At 50.3% G+C, this 21,224-nt stretch overlaps 1 long non-coding RNA gene across 2 annotated transcripts; it reads left to right on the top strand.

Annotated features, from left to right (window-relative positions):
- Positions 1 to 15,188: 15,188 nt before the first annotated feature.
- LOC121042286 (uncharacterized) lies at positions 15,189 to 20,574 on the top strand. 2 transcript variants are annotated; one of them, XR_005796086.1, is made up of 4 exons: positions 15,189 to 15,586; positions 16,450 to 16,650; positions 16,752 to 18,907; positions 19,149 to 20,574. It is a non-coding gene; the product is annotated as an uncharacterized LOC121042286 (long non-coding RNA). The 2 variants fall into 2 exon arrangements; XR_005796081.1 differs by having other exon boundaries at positions 16,752 to 20,574.
- Positions 20,575 to 21,224: the final 650 nt, after the last annotated feature.

Below are 21,224 nucleotides of genomic sequence, written 5' to 3' on the forward strand. Positions count from 1 at the left end.
ACCAATTTAATAGAGTAATATATTTACTCATATTTAATGTACCCGATTTCAAACAAATATAAGACTCTCGTTCATTCTTCACAGAGTGATCCACTCTTAACTAGTGAACAGAGTTTTCTTCTTGTTTGATGTTCTAGCTACAAAGCTACTTTTCCTGTATTTTTCAAGTACCTAAAAATTAACTTCATCTCAGTGGATACATGTTTTTTTTTTTTCCCTTAATTTCCAGCTATTTCCACTCTCCACCCCTCTGCCCTGGCATTTGTAAGTCTAGTTAGTGTTTTCTGCTGGAGCTGGAGACCCACACAAATCATGACCAAAGGAAATAAAGAAATCAACAAACACTTGAACCCTGGGGGTTGTGAAATTGATTGCCATAAATCTATGTCATTTGACAGCTGTAAAAGTCAAGAAAAGGAAATACCTTCAAAGTAGAAATAAGTAACCTCTGACCTCTCTTTGCTGAGTGGTTTTAAGACTGAATTTTTCACCATTTTCAAAAATCTAGACAGTGGAATCAGGCCCCACCGTATAATCATGGGAATGACACCTGTTGTTTATGAGTAACAGCATCAGACCCATGATCATTCACTAAAGACTCTTCAAAGAACTTCAGGAGCAGTTACTCAATTTTTTTTAATATAATCATTTGTTCTGATTCAATTTAGAGACACATAAACCATTTACCTGTGGTTGAGATTTATTTTATCAACAAATCACTTTCCGACTTCATCCTCAGATGTCAGAAGAGTGAGTCACTGCCTCATACCTGCAAATCCTTGACCTCGCATTTCTGTAGGACGTGTGGTTGGTGAACGTGTTGTTTAGCACCAGGTTTCCCTGGAGCTCGGCGACATCTGGATTCTGGATCTAAGTTTGAAGTACATCCAAAGCCTTTTTAGTTACATCAGATAAGACTTCACCTGTACAATTTCAAATCTCACCATCCTTCAAGGGATTGAACATAATGTTATGTTTCTTTATGGTGGTTTATGCTTATTAAATATTAAAACCAAACATTACCACTATAAAAAGACTTTTACAGCCATGGGCATTTTCCTTGGTAATAAAATTTTACTTAGTTTTATTATTCCTTCTGTAGGGCATATCTGGGATCTCAGAGAAACTACTGAGCTAGAAACATAAGTAATATGGAATAGCTAAGAAGGGACCAGGCTGTAAAGGACTAATGAAGAAAAAACTAAAAGCTGCATGCAATTCTATTTGAGCAAAAATTACCTGTGGGGGGAAAAATCCTCATATAAACACAGGTAGAATGTCGTTCTTTCAAAGAGAACACCTTGTGCTACCTCTTTAATATATTAAACTTGATGAAAACGTTTCTATCATAAAATAACAGGCAGCAGCCTGGGCTTCCCACACCAGAGTGAAGGTCTCTGCAATGATTTTCATTCTCCACCACCAGTGATAATGCGACCTCATGGCTTGAGATGCTTGTCACTGATTTTGGGTGCGTTCTTCAAAAAGGCGTTTTCATGGTCCGTGACCGTATCCTGGCCGGTGAGAACGCCAGTCCCTGGCAGGGAGACCAGATCTGCGGGCCGCCAGTATGAACGGGGAGACCCTTCACAGAATCAGCAACGCTTCCATATTCATGAGGCCTCTGGAAGAGTTCCAGGGCCCACAAATGTTCCAGAAAGCACTCTGAATTGTAAGAGGGATGAATAATGAAAGAACCACCACCAACTTAACATAACTTTTACTTGTACTTAGGAAGGGGAGAGGTAACCTCCCTCGGCGGCCATGGGAAAGATCAGTCATGTGACAAAACACTTTCCTCTGACAAGTCTTGGATTGAGTGGCCGCAGTGGGCAGGCTGGGAACAGGGAGCATGCCTGAAATGTAGTAAAGCTTCGTCTGTGTGTGTTTCTGATGCCATGCGCCTGGGGAGGGGCCGATGCCTGGTGTCCACAGGGAGCGGAGGCTCAGGGCCACACTCACCGTGGAGGTTAAAGACACCATTCAGTAGAACTCTTCAGAAGAGGGTCTTGATCCAGCTGCCAGGGGAAGGATGGCTTGGAGCGAAGTGACCTTGCAGAGGCCACCCTGTCATTGAACAAAACATGTGGGATCAAAGGGCTCATCAAGTCCAGATGGACTGTTGACCCAAGAACCTCGCTGCATAGTGGGTTTTGCTCAGGAGAGCTGTCCTGTCAGGGCCCGCTTGGTGTCCATCAGCACAGGCCTACTGCCTGAGCTAATTCAGGCTAATTTGGCTGAGCTTGTCCATTCTCGGAAATTCCCAGGGTTAGCTGACAACTTTGTAGATGTTTCCCCTGAGGTTATATCCTCTGTGGGGAAGGCATAACAGGGATACACACAAGAGAGTTAAGCGAGAAGGTGGCTTGCCCCACTTAGTGGACCGAATGGTGGGTCCCAAAAAGATATGTCCATGTCCTAAACCCTGCTACCTGTAAATTGGCCTTATTTGGAAAAAAAACCATCTTTGCAGATGGCATTAACTTAAGGGTCTTGAGTTATGGAGCCGATCCTGGATTGAATGGGTGGGGCCTACATCCAGTGATGGGTATCCTTAAAGAGACACACAGAGAAGACAGGAAAAGGGGACAGCCACATGGGGAACGGGACAGAAATGGAGTAAAGCGGCCATAGGCCAGAAACGCCAGGAGCACCAGCATCTGGAAGAGGCAGGAAGGATTCCCCTGGAGTTTCTGGAGGAAGCATGGCCTGGCTGGTCTCCAGAACTGTGGGAGAATGAGTTTCTGCTGTTTTAAGTCGCCAGTTTATGGTGATTTGTTACAGCAGTGACAGGAAACTGACACATTAGAATCACAGAGCGTGGTGAGGAACTCTGAGCCAGGAGAGACATGGGAGGGATGGAACCAGCAAGGGGGCCCTGCTAGGGTTTTCCTCACGCAGAGCCCTCCACTACTTGCCACAGGGCCTCCTGCCTCCTCCACCACCTTCGGAGTCCCAAGTGGGGGCCATTGGACCAAAAACCAGTTGCAGTTTTCTTCGTTAAGAAAAACAGACACCACATGTTTGATTAAATAACTGAGCTTCACTATATTGGCTTGTTTCATAGCTGGTAGGTTTCATCATGTGTTGTAGTCTGTATTTGAACACCGAGCAGGATATTTTTGTCTCACCTAGGTAGTTAGGGAATTACCCCGTTTCCACAAACCAAATAGCAGCTTTTTAAAAATACTGAACAGGGTCTTTCTTTGTTCTCACATTTCTGGTTGTAAGAATCAGACTACGAATTTTAATTTTTAGTTTTGAAATTCTACCGTTAAAGCTAATTTCTTCACCGTCAGACGAGTCACAGAGTTTTTCTGAAAAACCAACCCCTTCGTCACTCTCCTCCTGGGTGATTTTGTGGCCACATGTCAGGTTTCTCTTCTGCTTCCCACCTCCTGTCCCCACTGAAGGGAGGCGAGCATGCCTGTCCCCTGACGCACTTCCGTAGCTTGGTACTGCTTTATGTCTGAATGTTTCTGTTCGTAGATTGTGGCGAGTCTTTGTAAGGGTCCTTTCCCACCCTACAGCCTGGGGGGCCGTAGGGTGGGGTTTCTTGCCACTAAGCACACGGGGCTGACAGAAACAGGCCGGCAGCCCCACCGTGCTCCACAGGTTGCCCAAGGGCTGGCGGAAGGTCTTTCTTCAATCACCCCACTTGTTTCTTTCAACAGGGCTCCTTTATACTAGACAGGCATAGGCTTTTCCTTGACAAACTGTTGGTTCCAAGGCTTGCCGGGTTGGGAGCCAAAACGGCTCTGCTGCATCTTTGAAGAGTCTGGACCAGAGGAGATGTTTTGGCGGGGGGAAGCGAATGTTGTGGAAGCCATAAAAACCAACAGACCAACAAAACCTACTCCGCACTGAGGTCAGAGTTGAAGTAGCGCTTCATCAAGGAAATTAAATAGTTTCCTTTGTTTTGGTCATCGCTTGACTGATTTATTATAATTTCTGGTATAACTCATGGAAAAAATCCGTGAAGAATAGCGTCTTGGGTTCTACAAGCTCAAAGCAACTGAAAGCAGAAATGGTACCTCAATAAACAGGGGGTTTGAGACATGACTTTATTGGTGGTTTTGGAGACATTTGGGACATGGCAGGGGTGGCAGAGTCCTCAGGTCACGGAATTCCCTTGCACGTGGGTTTACGGCGATTCTGTTCTCCACCAACACCATGCGGGAGAGGCCTCTGTAACCCGTGAGCCCACCACAGCAGGAGTCCTACTTAGGGAGTGAAGACAATGATAAGTACATGCCGTAGAACGTTGGGTGGTTTGGGATGAGTTTTGTTTGGATCCGTGTTATGTATTTCAAAGTATTTGTCAAAACCACACTGAGAGATGTTAACGTTTACTTACCTAATTTGCAAGAAGCTTCTCAGGACACAGCATGATCATTCGTACCTTGTTCTCCACGTGGACCATTTACCATGTAAGACCTCCTAGGGCCATCGCCATGGACCTCTGGTCACTCAGTCTGCAACCCAGGATCTATATCTTGACACAGTGATGTCATCTCTAGCCCTAACGGTTGGGGTCGGGTTAGGGAGCCGGCAACGGAAGGCTCATCAATGGGGTGCTTGTGGGGCACAAAGTCAAAAGACGTCACGATGGGTTGAAAGTTCAGGCTGATGGAGTGAATGAGTGTTGGAACCTTTCCTCTGGGTGGAGACGCTGGAAAGGAAGGAACAGGTGGGGAGGTGGGCAACAGCATCCAGAAGATCCATTGGAAAGACCATGCGAGATCTGAAATCATCGACCCCCATCAATGGCTACATAGTGCTTCTAATTTTCTGTAAGGTTTTTTTTTTTTATATATATATATGGATCAGCTATGCAGTTATATGAAAAATGCATACTTAATATATCAGGCTTCAGTAAAAGAGAATTACATGTAAGTATGTGTGTCTTTTCTATCCCTCTCCCTTCCCTTCCCGCTCTAGCGCCGTGACCTGGCCTCACAGCCCAACGCTGCCTGGGACGGCTCAGGTCAGCATGTGTCCTCCTGAAGAAGGCTGCTGTTGGCACGCCCCGGTGGGGAGAAATTTGGCTTTCCTCTGGCTGGTGCAGAATGGACCTAGCTTTCAGAGGACCCACTGCCGGGGGACGACGCTACCAATTCCCACCCCATGATCTGCTTGCTGCAGTCCTCTGCCTGAGAAAGGCAAGTCTCTGTCAGAATGTGTTTGCTGAGGTGACAAAGAGCCCCCAGCCCCAGCGGCTCCCCTCCATCACGGCCCAGTGCAGGGTGGTAAGGGTGGGGGAGGCCATGGCTACCAGGGAAGTTCTACATGTGGCTCTTCCCTCCTCTTGCAAACTCAGGACATCATCCCTAGCATCGCTTTTGTGTCTAATCCATGCTCTATAACCTTCAAGTGGCTGGTTTCCCAGCAATGACTTTTTCCACGCCCTTTGTGCCTTCCACCCCTGTACATGAGTTACTCCATCCCCATGCATCGTGGGTGGATAGAAACAGACCAGTCAGAAGGACAGCAGCTCCGTAACTATTTCTTCATGGGAAAACGTGTATCCCACCCACTTTGGCCTAAACGACAACAGTTAAACTCTCTTTTGTTTAAATCTTGCATTGTGTCTCGATCAGAGGAGAAAAAAAAAAAACCTCTGCTCCAAATTGAGCAGGTGTCCCAGGCGTTAAACGTGACGCGTCGAAATGAAGAGAAACGTCGTCACTGGCTGATAACCAAGGGCTAACCATGAAGAGAACAAAGCCTAAACGGGTTTTGCTGCGACGTGTAGAAAGCGGTGGCCTCAGAAATGTGTGAGTCACGAGGTTCACGCGATGTGTCATAAAAGAACGCAATTTTATCTCCAGTGATGCCTATTAGTAATTACAGACAACACCTCATAATGTTCTTCTGCTTTTCTTTGGGTTAGTTTTTTATCCCCCAAGTAGGAAAACCCGGACGGCAGCAGTGTGATGGTCAGGGACATGTATGTCGTTCACAGACACCTGTGAGGCATCCTGCGGGGGGCCCAGGACCCTGGCTCTGCGTTCGCCGCGCTGTTTTGAAGTTCCATCCCTGCAGGGCCCGCCGCCCGCTCCCCTTCCCGGGGCTGGCGGGGCGGTTTCAAATGCAGGCAAGTCTGGAAGCCACGAAAGCCGGCCCACGGGCTCAGCCCCGTGTCCCTGTGTGCCGTGCCGCTCACAGCCTGGGGGCAAGCAACTTTCCTGCCTTGAGGAAGCGAGTCTTGCTGTCAGCGCTTTCTCAGAGGAAATGCATTTCTGTTTCAAGCGTGAAGAGGAGAGTCTCTATGAAAGAAGAAAGCCGGTGCCCCGAGATGCGTCCGGGTGTGTGTTTATGAGCTAAGCCCTGGAAGAGGCATTAGATATCCGGCTTTTTTTTTTTTTTTTTAATTTTTTTTTTCAACGTTTATTTATTTTTGGGACAGAGAGAGACAGAGCATGAACAGGGGAGGGGCAGAGAGAGAGGGAGACACAGAATCGGAAACAGGCTCCAGGCTCTGAGCCATCAGCCCAGAGCCTGATGCGGGGCTCGAACTCACGGACCGCGAGATCGTGACCTGGCTGAAGTCGGACGCTTAACCGACTGCGCCACCCAGGCGCCCCAGATCTCCGGCTTTTGAGTCGTGACAAATACTGCGGATTTAAAACAGGTGAAATTGCCTTCCGATGACAGGGAGCACTTCACTCGACGCTTGCGTCCTCCCCTTTCGTAAATGGATGTGGACAAATTTTTACGACGATCTTTGTCGTGTTGACTCTTGGCCGGCGAAAGCCTCAAAGCCCTGCTAGAAAGGGCAGGCATGCGGGCGAGGTCAATCCCCTGAGACCCAACGTATGAAAAATAAATAAATTAAAAGGAAAGCCAGACTCTGTGTGTGGAGATTATAATAAGGACAGTATGTTTCTTCTTAAAAGACAGCTCAGAAGAGCGAAGCCGACTTGGAGAGGAGGGAAAACACAAGATCCCTCGGTGGACAGGAACTGACAGGGAATTTTGATAGAAAACAGTCGCTTTGCTTTATCCCCCCGGAAGGTGCACGGAAGGGCAGCTCCGGGCCCGTGGCCTGCAGCGTGGTTACAGACTGCAGGCCTCGCTCTGGGGTTCAAAGTGTTCCCACTAAGACTGGCAAAGTGTGTCTTTGGGGACATCGGTGAGATGTTAACTTGGCATCGTGGCTTGGAAGGGTTAGGGCCGTGTGGGCACAGTCAGGGAGTCCCTTCCTTGTCATTTTCAGTAACTTCCCCGCCCTTTTGAGGCCCATTTTCCACCCAGGAGCTGAAAGCTCACTGTCTCCTGGACTTACAAGATGCCTGGTCTCAGGGCTTCCAGGATTTCCTCTCCGGAGATCCCTCCTGGAATCTGGCCCTGGCCCCGCCGGGATGGGGAGGTGCCTGGTTGGTGGCCTCTATTCCTGCCTTCTCTCTCTACACTGAGAGAACCGGCTAACTCAGCACAGAAGACTAGCCCGAGCCTCACGTGCCATCCCGTGGACCAAGTAGTTGTGTGTGAATGGCATCTCTGGGGCCTTTATCCGAGGGTGCTGGTGGCTGGCGCGTTCAGCATGCAGCCATTCTGTGTCACAGTTGTCCCTGTGGATGCCCTAACCTTGCTTAGGGGATTTCTCTTCCACTCTAACTGGCTGTGGGCATTAACACAGACACAGATGGCTTGTTTTGCAAGTCACTTTGGTCATGAAGAAAAGGAATTTGGTGCTGGCTGGTCATCCTGGGGGACTTGAAAGGCCTGATACTATTAAAAATGGGACCCAGCAGCTGATGGTCTCCAGTGATGAAAGATCTACTTAAATATGGCTCTGGTCCTTGAAGGAAGGGGGTCACTGCAGGCAAGGGCTGGGGACACCACCTGGCCATGTCACAGAACAATACGGCAAGCATGGAGACATGGGGAGTGGGCTGGCCCTTTATGGCTGTACTGGATGCTCCAAGGGCAGTTATAAGCTCAGAGTGTCAAATCTGAGGCTCTAAGTGTTCTCAGAACCAGAACCTTTGTACTAACAGACCCCTCGTTCTCAGGCTGCATTGGGGTTGAGTACTCCACAACCAAGCCCAAAGTTTGAACCAGTGACAGGGATCTCCAGGGATCTTGTCTGAAAGTTGGGGCTTTGGCCAAGAAGGAAGGGGACTCTGAACATGGCAGGAGGACATAGGAGTGCATTTGGAGATTGAGATATGTTGGATCCTAAACCTCTCCACTGGTTCCGGTTTCTGCTTGCAAATTCTAATTAATTATAAACAGCAGAACCCACTCCAGTGATCTGAACCAGAAAACAGCATTTACTCAAGGCTACCAGGCATCCTACAGACTCCTTGGGAGCCCAGATCACCCCCTGCTACTGGCTTTGGATGAAAGTCACACGAGTGATGCTGGCCACTGGTCTCCAGAGCCTCTAGCACTGGCACTGTCTTCATGGCGAAAGACCCGCCTTGCCTCATCCCCAGTGGTAGGTCTTGCTGGGGCTCTGCTCCTGCCAGGGCTCCTTCCCCAGTGCAGCTCCCTCCCTTCCTTCCTTCCTTCTCTCTCCCCCTGCCCACTGTTCCTCCCTCCCTCCCTCCCTCCCTCCCTCCCGTCCTCTTTCTTTCCCTTCCTTCCTCCCTCCCATTGTGTGTGTTGATACCTATTCTGGCAAGGAAAGTATAACAGGGAATGAGTACAAGCTCTCTTGTGTCCAAGGAGCATGTTGTGGTTGGAGAGTAAAGGTAACGTGAGGTGAACTACAGTAGACGTAAGACGGGTTGCGAGACTGTCAATAAATACAGCTCAATAACAGGGCAGAGCCCTATTCATCCCTGGGAGAGGGGGGCAGAGGGTAACAATTGGTCGGGAACAGTGGTCTCCTGTGACCCCGTAAACTTTCTTCCGAAGCAGGGTCAGCTGACACCGGCTGCCAAATCAGCCCAGTAGCCGGGTCCCCTCTGCCCGGTGGGGCTTCCTGTCTGAGACCCAGGACCATATTGCTTACCCTGGGAGGACTACTGATATGCTCACCTCCACCTCACGTTCCTTGTTCCCTCTCTGGAAGTCCTTGTGCCATCTGATTTTCCTAACTCAAAGTCACTGTTTTTTCTGAGCATCTTCAGAATGTGCGGGCATATGTGCCAAAGGAAATAATGGCCCCAAATGTGCAGGACACATTTTCTGTTTCTGGCTTGGGCTGCAGACGGTCAGAGCTGCAGCTACATCTACACAGCCAGCTGGTGACCTCAGTGGCCCTTGCGGGGGTCTCTGCTGGGCTCTCGTGTCCACGTGGCCAGGCTTACAGGGGCTGCACCCCTCCCCGGCATGGTCGGAGAATGCATGGGACCTACGGAGGGGCGGCCGTCTGCGAGCACTTCTGCAGAGACAATTTCAGGGGACGGGTCTCGCATCACCCCGGCCAAGCTCTTTTCCAAAGGGACCTTGAGCCTGGGTCACATGGCTGTAGCATCTCCACTGCTTTATTTCTCATTTTCCCCTTTGTTGCAGCTCTAAATTAAACTCTGCTGGAGAATGAAGCATTTTATATCATAATAATGCCTGTCAGTTCTTTACCGTGCATGATAAAGTGTAAATCCTTTAATTAACTTTTTTTTAAATAACAAATACTAGGAACTGTTCTTGGATCTTAATAAGGACACATTTTCTATATTCCTTCCTCTTTTCATTCTGTGTCTGCCGACCTGTTGTACCTTACGTTATCAATCTCCACATAATCAACTTGGTGACACATTCTGTTTTGGGGATGTTGTTTCAACTTGAACAATAACTTGAGTTCCACTCGTTGAGATTTTCTTGTAATATCCCTAGTATATGTAATTTTGACTGAAATTTATATTTCAAAAAAAAGTGTCTGGGAATCGTCAGGGTACTACCAATCAGGAACGGAGCAAATTCAAGCTAGAAGTAATTCGTCTTCAAAACAAGGAATCGGTAAATTTAGAATGTCTTTGCGTGATCTCAGCTCTGGGCCTAGCAATTAAATCTCATATGCTACCAGGTTTTTATAATTATAATATATTATGTGATGCTGTATTTTTTTTTTCATCAACTCACCTCCTACTAGTAGTACAGATTTGTATCTTGCTCAACAGTGTGTAATGTACATGGAAGTAATAAAACTCGTTCAAATACACATTTCATAATTCAGGATTATCACACCATTATTCCTGATTAGGAAACGTTGTACCTGTACTTGAAGATGTATGTGAGCTACGCCAGTCTGGTTGCAAAGGACCCAAACACCAGCCCAAGAAACTCTGGATAGATTTTCCAGGTTAAAAATAACAACGTGGTTGTTAATGAAAACTAATGACGGTAACTCACAGAGTCACTGATTTCCCAATTGCGTTTGAAAAAGCATAGCTCTTGTTGCCCCACGGAGCACAGAAAAGTTTGTTTTCCGTTGCTCATCTGTTCATTCATTCGAGCAGAATATGGTTAGCTCGCGAGGCGGATGCTGGGCGGGTCCCAGCAGGCGTCCAGTGCGCAAAGGTGGCCACGGTGGGAGGAAAGTCTTTGGAGCCTTAAAGCCCTGTGGTCTTGCTTCCCAGAGGAGAACTGGGAATTTTGGGAGGAGGTACAAGGGCACTGGAACAGCGACGGGGGCCTCAGGTCAGTTGGGCTTGGCTTTGGTGGCCATCAGCCATACCTGGGGCGCGGGGGCAGCTTAGATGATTAGCTGTTCAAAGGAATGTTCACTGCACATGTGTGAAACAGTGCAGTGCTGCTGAGTCCTGATTTGGGGGAGGGGCCGGCAGCCCTTTTGATTTTCACATTTCATGATGAGCTGGGCCAGCTGCCTGTGTATGTTTTCTACATCGATCACATCATGGGATTGTCATACACTGTTTCTGCATCACGTCTAATGAAAAAAGAGTGACATTGATGAAATGGATCATGAGTCCTTAGTTTCAAGCTCATGATTTTAATTCTGATTTGGTCATAGAACCATTTATGCCTAACTTTGGTGTTCAGTGTAAACACAATGTGGTGATCCTTCTAATGTTAACATTCAAAGGGTTCGATAGCCTCTTTCAGCTGCTAATACTGTATACAGAGACACGTGTACTGAAAACAGTACAAGGATCCTTCAACCATACAAAGAGAAAATAGACACGATCTCTTAAACGCTTCTGAATGACTGTTTTAAAAACCCAGAAAATTCGATTGACAACCTCACGTGACATAAATTAAAAAAAGAGCCTAGCTAATCGAACAGCCAGTACCATATATTTTAATATTAAAGCATTTTTCATACGCTTATTCCTTTAGCACTCAGAGAATCAGGGCAGGATTTTTGAAAAAGGGAGTTCGTGTTCAAGAGGTCTCTTCCGCTTTGCACAGACCTCTCTTTCTTCTTGGTGAGAAGGTTACCCCGTGTCTGTCCTCACCACCCTTACCAGAGTCATCACCACATCACCAGAACTGCCGGCTGGTGCGTGCAAAGCCCTTGTGGACTGCAGCGGGCACGAAATGGGCTTTATGGAACGCGGGATCCTTTATCGACATCTGGGAAGAAAGTACTCTACCCGAATGGATTTTTCACACACGCAGTACTTACATCTTAAATCACCTTTGCATCGCATTTAACAGAATTTTGTGACCTTGTATGACTCCTTAAGATAAATACGCTGAGTCCGGTTTTATATTTTCCTTGTAATGCCGGGAAATTATTCAAATATCAATTATAAGTGACCCTATCTGGACTCTAGATACAGAGAAAAGCTGTTTAACTCACATCGGCTATTTTTTTTTTTTTTTTTTTTAATTCCTATGCTGTCTTCTCCTTTTTCCTTGTCCTCTTTGTGGCCCTTCACTCATAGCTGAGTGATTTCTGCTGCTTCATTATTCTTTTCCCAAATGATATTTCCGGTGTTACTTTTCATTTGCTGCCTCTGATCTTCTGTTTACTGGGAAAGAGTTACTTTTGTTTGTTTGGATCGTGTACAAAACCAGTACATGATACAGCTGCTTGGGGAAAACAGGGCGGCTGCCTCCTAAGATAAACACAGAGTTTCCATCTGAGCCAACAATGCCCCGCAGGTACGGCCGTAATGAAATGACAATGTGCATCCGCCCAGAAACGTGTACGTGGATGACCAAAGCAGCACTGGCCACAGAAGTCAAAATGGGGGAAAGAGGGGTGTCTGGGTGGCTCAGTCGGTTAAGCAACCGACTTCGGCTCAGGTCATGATCTCACGGTTCATGGGTTCGAGCCCCGTGTCGGGCTCTGTGCTGACGGCTCGGAGCCCGGAGCCTGTTTCGGATTCTGTGTCTCCCTCTCTCTGACCCTCCCCCGTTCATGCTCTGTCTCTCTCTGTCTCAAAAATAAATAAACGTTAAAAAAATAAAATAAAATAAAATAAAATAAAATAAAATAAAATAAATAAAAAGAGACCCCAGAGTGCCTGGGTGGTGAAGCATCCGACTTCGGCTCAGGTCATGATCTCACGGTCCGTGAGTTCGAGCCCCGCGTCGGGCTCTGTGCTGACAGCTCAGAGCCTGGAACTTGCCTTGGATTCTGTGTCTTCCTCTCTGTCTGCCCCTCCCCACTCATGCTCTGTCTCTCTGTCTCTCTCAAAAATAAATAAGCATTAAAAAAAATTAAAGGGGCACCGGTTGGCTCGGTTGAACATCCGACTTCAGCTCAGGTCATGTCTTCTGGTTCCCGAGTTCCACCCCGACATCGGGCTCTGTGCTGACCGCTCGGAGCCCGGAGCCCGTTTCGGATTCTGTGTCTTCCTCTCTCTCTGCCCCTCCCCCACTCGCGCTCGGTTTCCCCTCTGTCTCAAAAATAAATAAATGTTAAAAAAATTTTTTTTAAAAATGGGGGAACCACCCAAACGCCCCACAGCGGGCGACTAGATAAACAAAATGAAGCGGTCTACCCTTACATGGGGATAGAATTCAACTGTGAAGCTGCCACCACGTGGATGAACCTTGAAAACGTGGTGTGCAGCAGGAGAAAGCGGACGCAGAGACCACCTCTGTGGCTGCCTTCACATGAAACGTCCAAGCAAATCCACAGAGACACAGGCAGATCCACGTTGCCCAGGGCAGAGGCGGGAGTGGCTTGGGGAGGGGCTATGACAGGTGCAGCCACAGGGCTCCTTCCGAGGTGACAAAATCGTTCTAAAGCGGACTGTGGTGGCGTTTGCAGAGCTCCACGTAGACTGAGTCCCTGCAGTGTCTACCCCGAAGGAGCCCGTTGTGTGGAGTGAGTTCTATCTCAGTAAAGTTGGGCAGCAGCGACAGTGCCCAGCGCTGGGTCAGACCCTGGGGGTGCCGCTGTGCCTCGGGTGGCCCGACGGCTTTCCCTTCCAACTGTCTTCTGACTCCTGCGTGTTTTCTGGGGAGTGGGCTCTGCCACTTTTCGGACGTTAATTATTTGCATGCGAAACAGTCTCCAGGGTTCGGGGACACATGTTTTAGCCTGGAAAATGGGACCCTGGGCATCAACACCCAAAGGCGTGTTAAAGTTACAAGTCCAGGGTGGGTGCGGTGGGGGGGGGGGTGCGTAGGTGAGGCAGGTGGGGGTGGGGAAGCCCCGTGGGGAGGCGGAGGAAGAGGAAGGGGGGGGGAGGGGACAGATGGCTGAGGAGACCCCCGCCCAGCTCTGCCCCTCGTTGGGGTTCTGCTTTCCCAGTGCTCCCCCAGTACGCACTGTGATCCTCACTGTCCTGGACTGGGGATGGCACCCCCGGGACACAATGGCCTCCGCTGCCCTGTCCTGCCTCCGCCCTTCTGACGTCCACACAAGGCAGAAGCACCCCAGGCAGCACTGTTTGGAGTCTGAAAGAGGGGAGTCTAAAACCATCTGCACGCTCAGAAAACGTTCGGACTTGAGTTTGACCAGGGCGCACACACCCAGGTACGTGCTGCTACTTGCAGGGTGAGGCGTGACTAGTGATTTAGTTTCGTGACACAGGAGAAACGTCTCCGGGCTCCTGAACCCAGTCACAGGGAAAGGTAGGTGTCCTGCTCACCAGCGGCCAGCGGGCCACGCACAGAGGGCTGCCCTCGGTTACGTAACCTTGTATCTCAGAACGAGTCTGGCCTCGGCTTAAAATAGATGCATTTCCCATAGAGCTTTGGCCTAACGCGCAGTGAGAACAGACAAGGCCGGACAAATGGAAGGTCACAGACAGAGCATCTCAAGACATGCACTTTTCCTTCTGGCTGTTGCAGGAGGCAGATTCCCAAAATATGTAAATGGCAGGTGGAAGAATGATCAGTGTTTTACGCTATCAGCCAGCACGGCATGTTACATGTGTGTCAGTGGTTTTGAAAAGAAGGGAGGAGGAGGCAGAGGAGGAGGAGGGAGAGGAGGAGGGAGAGGAGGGGGAGGGAGAGGAGGAAGAGGAGGAGAGCCAAAGGACACGAGGGAAGGCAGGGTCAACATTCAAAGAGACGAGCAGCTCAGCCGCCTCCGGGTAGTTAAGTGAGATGCTGGGACCCGCGGTCTCATTTTCTCCCTTCCTTTTGGTGCTTTCTCAGCCTGCTGTAGATTGAAGAAAATAGGAATAAGCATCTTTCGACCACAAACAGATGTGCTTGATAAAGAAAATGTCAGCAAAAATACTAGAGCGGCCCGTCACAGCAGCTTTCTGACAGATAGAGGGAAAAGGTAAAAAATGTTCTATCATGTCCGACAAGGTGTTCTTTTTGAGATTTAAAGATCACTGTGCAACTTTAAACATGTTTGTCACTCCGGCTCAGACTGCAGTTATCTGGGGTTCAGAAGAACTTTATCAGCTCGGCAGAGGGGGGGGGGGAGAAAGCAGCCGTTCCCTATTTATCTCGGCTCGGTTCCCTTCAAAGCCAACAAATAAATTACAGTGTACATTTGATACAAATTGATTTCTTAACTCAAATAACAATGTTGTCCTCCCGGTCGGGCCATGTGTCACTCACTCGCGAGCCTGAGTGAAAGCCTCAATCTGTCTGTGTGACAGAAATAGGGCTGGCGGGGCTCACCGGGGAATGCTAATCGCCCGGGCCGGCCGGCCTTTGTGGGGAGGCCGCGATAAGGGGGATCGGGCCGGCCTGTCACGCGGCGCGGGGCCCCGTCTGCGTCTGTTCCCGCCGGCTCCCCGGGCCCCCGGCCCTGCCATCCCATCTCACGTGGGAAAATAAAGAGGCGGCCACCGCGGCCGAGATGCCGGTGGCTGGGACGCAGGGCCGGGGCCCGGGTGAAAGGCAGCCCATTGAATCTCTCCGGCTGATCTTATCGGCCGCCGGAGAAATGAGATATTGGCAGGGCCCGGGGACCGTCTCCCAGCTGAGCAGGTTAATAAGGTTGGGAGGTAGGCCACGGGCTAATTGGATTTGCCCCGGCCCACAGAGTGGCAGGCCCACTGCCAGAGAGACAGACGCGGGGCGGGCGGCTTCTCCTTTGTTTAGACCTGAGCCGGGAGAGGGAGAAATGAGGCTGCCCCTTGGAAGGCGACGTGTCTTCCCGAAATCCCGGCCCCGGGCAGACCCCGAGTCTCACCCTCTGCGGCTGAAGCGGCTGGCTTCTGATTTGCACCAGAGAGTGTTTAACCTCGCCGACCCCGGGCGGCAGGTGCATGTGGGAATCTCAGAGCCCGGGAGCCGGCTGGAGGTGAGGAGGGGGCTGGTGGGGGGGGGGGTGCTGGACGGTGGGCCCCTGAGCCTGTGCGGCCCCCCTGAGCCGCCCCTCTGTGGTATCCCGATGGGCGCTAAGCTGCTACCCTTGGGGCGCGAAAGGGGAAAGGGTCCGCGTGCCACTGTGCGGGGCATGCGAGTCAGGCCCCCGCCACCTGGGGGACCTACGGCGGGGTGTCTCTCCTCCCGATCCATCCCCGTGCACGGGGCGCCGCTCCACGCCAGAGCCACGGAGCTGGGACAGAAGGCACCCTCCCCGGAGTCTCCACGGCACCCCGGTACCCGTGGTTTGTCACAGTGACCCATATTTAACACTGACCTTGGGTTGGAAAATGCAGAGCTCTCGGTGCACTCGGATGACGTCCAGTACTGTCCCTGACGATTTTATCCAAGATGTATTATTTTGGTTGAGTTTAATGTATTGGAATTAACTGCAGGGTGAATTTTATTAAGGGTAGATTTTTCCTTGGGGGGTGGGTGCCTTTCCATTACCTTACATTACCTAACCTCTTTAAATTGTTTTGCAAAATATCTTTAGCCTTCAAAATCACTCATCTAACCACTCTAGCCAGACTCGGCTCATTCACTGTTAGGCTCTGATACGACGCTCTCCCTAGGAGAGAGACAGTATGTTAGCAACTGTCCAGCTGACTAACGTATACTTTTTCAGCATCTTTCGTTCGGTACCTAGAAAACGCCCTGCAGCATAGATGTTCAACTCAGACAATTAATACAAAAATAAACAATGTCAGGTTTTCCTAGGGGGTACCTCAGAGAATGTTGATGTTATGAAGAAAATCATGCTCCGTATCTATTTTTTCTGCTACGTTTTCTGCCCAGCGACATTTGTGGAAGGACAGTCGCCACCATCCTTGGATTGGGGGTTTCAGAGGAGATAAAGACAAGTGGTTAAAGACTTGCCGTCAAAGGGCACACTATCTGCATGATGTCCGTGTACAATGTTGATAAATCTGGGGGAGCCTCACCCCACACGTCCTTCTCATGGGTGATTGTATGCCACTTGAGAAGTACAAGAATCAAGTAGACTAAATAAAATGCCTGTTCTGTTTCCAGTAAAGCTAACTAGGAGAATGTGACTGAGACCCGAGGCATCAAATGTCCTCCTTTTTTGTGGCCTGTAGGTGGGGGCCACAGCCAGGATGATGGAGGAGGGCCGGGCCTCACCTGGCCCCACCAGGAAGCAGCAGAAAGGGCCTGGAGTCCCGTGGACATCAGGCTGGCGTCCAAATGAGTTATCGGGCGGCAGGGATACTGACTCCACTTTCTTCCCCGTATGAGCCACTCTGATGTCAAGGGCAAGAGCTGAGACTAGGGGAGAAGGCCATTCTGGAGGTCAGGGGCCGAGTCTCCCCGAAGCACACTGACATGGGAAGTTGCCTACATGGGGGCAAGCAAGATCCGGAATGCTTAACAGAGTTCCAGGCTCCAGAGCCTCGATTAAGCTTCCCAAAGTGGAATGAGTTAGAAGTAATTTTTTTTTTTTTTTGGCCTTTTGGGATATTAACCCTATTGATTTATTTATCCAAAAACATTTGCGGACTGCCTGCCGTGTGCCTCCAGATACATCCATGAACAAACATGGGGAGACCCTGGGGCCTCAGGAGCTGGAGCCGTAGGCAAGGAAGACAATCGACATCAACTATAAACTTAATTAAATGCAAATAAGTCAACGTGTCGGCGGTTTTGAGTGTCCTAGATGAAACTAACGCGAGCCAGGTCAGGGAGAGGGAAAGCGGGGGACAGATGCTGTGTCTGACATAGTGTGGTCAGGGCTGGCCTTACGGAGAAGGTGGGTAAGGGAGAAGTCACAGTCTGTGGCCTCGGGAGGGGCAGGGGGCTCGCTGAGAAGGACAGCTGCAGGAGAGGCAGTTTAGGGGGTACGATCAGGCTTGCGATCGCTGGGAGGTGTTCATGGGTTTATTTGTTACCATTGGGTGTTTCTGGAGAGGCCGGGGTATAGGAGACAAGCTGGGTAGAAGGACAAATCTGGAAAATGTCAGCATCTGAATGGTGTGTTGGAAACCAGGGCACTGATAAGACCACTAAGGAAGCTAGTCGGGATGGAGAAGAGGAGGGGCCACACTGGGGGTCCCAGGGGAGCACACGAATGGGGCCTGGAAGGAGGTGCAGCTGGGGGGTTGCTCGTGCTGGAGGGTGACAGCAGAGTCCCGGGAGGGAGCAGGCTGCACGAGGCCTGGAGCGCCCTGCGTCCCGAGGGCCCTGCGGCCAAGGCAAGCAAAGACCCAGGGGGTAGCTGGAAGGGGGTGTGGGCACAGAGAAGGGATTTTGCTTGATTCTTTGCTTTTCTGGGGGAGAAGTGGTAGCTAGAGCTTAAGGAGGTGATGAGCAGAGGAGGACCCCGGGGAGAGACGTGGTGAGCAGGGTGGGACCCAGCGGGCAGGTGAGCTGTTCCTCGGCTTCCTGTATCCTTCAGTACGTGTGTGTGTGTGTGTGTGTGTGTGCACCTGTCACTGCAGGGAAGGGGGAGCGCACCGTGCAGAGGCTCGTCCCCGTGGCCCTTTGTTCCTTAAGTAAGAGTAAGAGCCAGCGGTGTGTGACTCGGGTCCCCGAAGCAGATGTCAAGGCAGATGCAAACGGGTAAGGAGCCCCGGGGTCCCGGCACCTTCACTCCGACCAGCACCAAGCAGGCGCCAGGACGCCCGCGAGGGGCAGGGGGAGGAAGATGGGCTCAGGTCCCCTTTCCATTCTACGCTTCCACCCAAGTCAGCGTCACAAATGAGCCTCACAAGACGGTAACTGGCATTTTAGATTCATCGTCTGTTGGATATGCAGGTGTGGGAAGCCGAATTCCACTTACATGTTTATTTATTCCCTTTTTCTATAGGAAAAAGTGCTCGTGTTTAAAACTGATGTAACGTCAGCCGTGGTCCAAGACCTTGACTGGCTCATCCTGTCCTCAAAGGCGGCATCACCCAGAAAACAGCGATGGGGGCCCGTGACAGCCCAGCTGCTCTGGCTGCAGGTTTGGGGGGGTGGCTGGCGCTTGGAGCACAGGCCCCCTCCCCCTTGCCCCCTTGCTGAGACCCCCAAAGCCCTGAATCTCTGTTCGAGGCCACCCCGCGGTGGGTTAGACAGCAACACGTTTGCTCATACTTAGCGCCAGGCCTGTTGCTCCTGAGTTTTGGCCACGCGAGCGCCACGAAGCCAAGGTCACGGCAGCAGGCGCCCTTTCCAGACTTCCCCGGAGCACAAGGCCAGCCCCCAGCACTGCGAATTGTGCCTGGGCTCTGGCACCTCCCCCGAGTGACGATGACGTGTAAGTGTCACAGTGGCCACAACCCAGGTGCCCAAAGACCGTACCTCCCCAGGGAGGCTGTGGATGCAGACTCACAGGGGGCCCCAGACCCCGAGGGGACGCCTGGCTCGGGGAGGGACAGGGTTTGGGGCGGCAGAGAACGGGCTTGCGTTGCCCTGGGAGGTGGTGCGAGTGAGCGGCTGATGGGTCGTGCTGGGCTTGGAGGGACCAACCTGCTGCGCTCTGGGCGACCCCAGCACAGCGACAGGGAGTGGGCAGACCCGAGAACGTGCTGGAGAAGCCGGGCGCCGCGGGCACGTGAGGACTCATTGTTGAGGTCTGTTATCTCACCTCTGCCGCCTGGTCCACACCTGATCTTTGTGGCCTGGGGACACAGAAAGGTATGTTACGGCCTGAATAGTCCTCTCTCAGACCACGAAGTTCCCCTGTCGTTACACGCGGCTCCCTGGGGGTGCTCCCGTAACAAAGCGCCACAAACAGCGTGGCTGAAACAGAGATGGGTTGTCTCCCAGTTCTGGAGGCTGGAAGTCCGACACCAACATGTGGGCAGGGCTGGTCCCCAGGAGCTGTGATGGCAAACCTGTTCAGGCCTCTCCCCTAGACTCTGGGGCTTGTCCGCAAGCCTTGGCGTCCCTGGCGCATGCCTGTATGAGCCCCGTCTCTGCCTTCGGCTCACAAGGTGTCTCCAGGCTTGGGGCTTCCCTCTTCCATCAGGACACAGCTGTCTTGGACCGTGGACCCACTCTCCCCCAGCATGACCTTGTCCTAGCTAGTTACTCCTACGACGACCCAGTCACACTCTGAGACACCGGGGTTTAGGACTTCACCATATGGATTTCGACCTTGAACGGCAAGACCCTTATCCCTTCCTCAGAGAATCCCTGGATCTAATCAGCCTTCTTGCCCCATGCATCAAAGATCAATAATCCCTAACACCCGTGAGTAATCGCTAGAAGCACCTGACGCATTTTAACTACTCTGTTCCCGGTAACCTTACAAGGGAAGGGTGAGCTTCATTTTCCAGGTAATGAAAATGACGGGAAAAGGAGGGGACGCTCAGAGAGGTTCAGTGAGTTACCCAAGGTCACACAGTGAGGAGTGAAGGTTCGGGAATTGAAATGTAGGCCGTGCCTACACGACCAGCCTGTGGTGGGCCTTTCCCGAAGACACAGGCACACACGTGCTCCCGAAGGCCTTGCACACGCCGGCTTTGGGAAATCCTTCTCCGACTGGCTGTGCTGTTTTTACGCACCCAGGAAACACTGAACACTATAGCATTGCTCTGAGGCTACTGGGTTTTACATACTTGAGATAATGAAAACACATCTTGGTGGAAAATCGTGGGGTGTGTGTGTGTGTGTGTGTGTGTGTGTTTAAGGGCTTTTGTCTAATTACCTACTAGAGACCTTCTGTCCCCAAAGCAATCACAGTGCCGAATGTTCTGTTTATTCCGGTTGTCTGCTGCAGAAATGGGAAATATTAAATCAAGCCTTGCTCTCTGGAAGAAAAAAAAAAAAAAGAGAAAGTCTATGGAATAAAATGCAATATTATAAGAACTGTTCTGCAGCAGAAGGAAGCCCGTTCAGTCAGGGTAAATAAAGAAAAGAAAACATTTCAACCGAACTTTGCTTCAAATTAAAATGCAGGTTTACTTTTAAAGACAGAAAAATCACCCCTCACTGTAAGTGTATGTCTGGGACATAAACCTCTGGTATAAAATTGGTCTTAAAATATTTTATGTGTAATGATTTCTTCCTTTAACGTTTTGAGAGTTTTATTATCTTTGGATACACATCAACACATTGTAGATGCAAAAGGGAGCAGCCTGCGGATACCAGAGAGAATTTTCAATACCATAATTACAGTGTCATAGCAAATCAACCAGGCCTTGCTCCTGAAACACATGCGGTGAGCAAAGAGACTTCCTGAGAATTTGGTGACTTCTTTCTTAGTTGGCTAGCTCTGCCATAGCAAAATACAACAGACGGGGGGGGGGGGGGGCTCAATCGACAGGAGTTTGTTTTGCTCATTCAACCTTCATTACGTCCTTCATGCAAATGCAGTCACTTTGGGCTTAGGGCTTGAATGCAGGCCTTTTGTGGGGACACCCTTCAGTCCTCGGCAGCAAGGACATGATCGTTAGAGGGTACGTTTTTCCATGTGTAGAGGCTGGGGCTAGTTCCAGAGAAGGTGTTGCTCTGGGAAAACCATTTGGGAAAGCATCATCTGTACATCATTGCACGATAGGATCTAAACCTTTCGAGCACCACGGGAGAAAGCCATAGGAGTTCTGGAAACTTCCATGTCGGTTGTCATA

The sequence above is a fragment of the Herpailurus yagouaroundi genome, unplaced genomic scaffold, assembly GCF_014898765.1.
Source record: "Herpailurus yagouaroundi ecotype Mexico unplaced genomic scaffold, PumYag 29, whole genome shotgun sequence".
In the NCBI taxonomy this organism is placed as follows: Eukaryota; Metazoa; Chordata; class Mammalia; order Carnivora; family Felidae; genus Herpailurus; species Herpailurus yagouaroundi.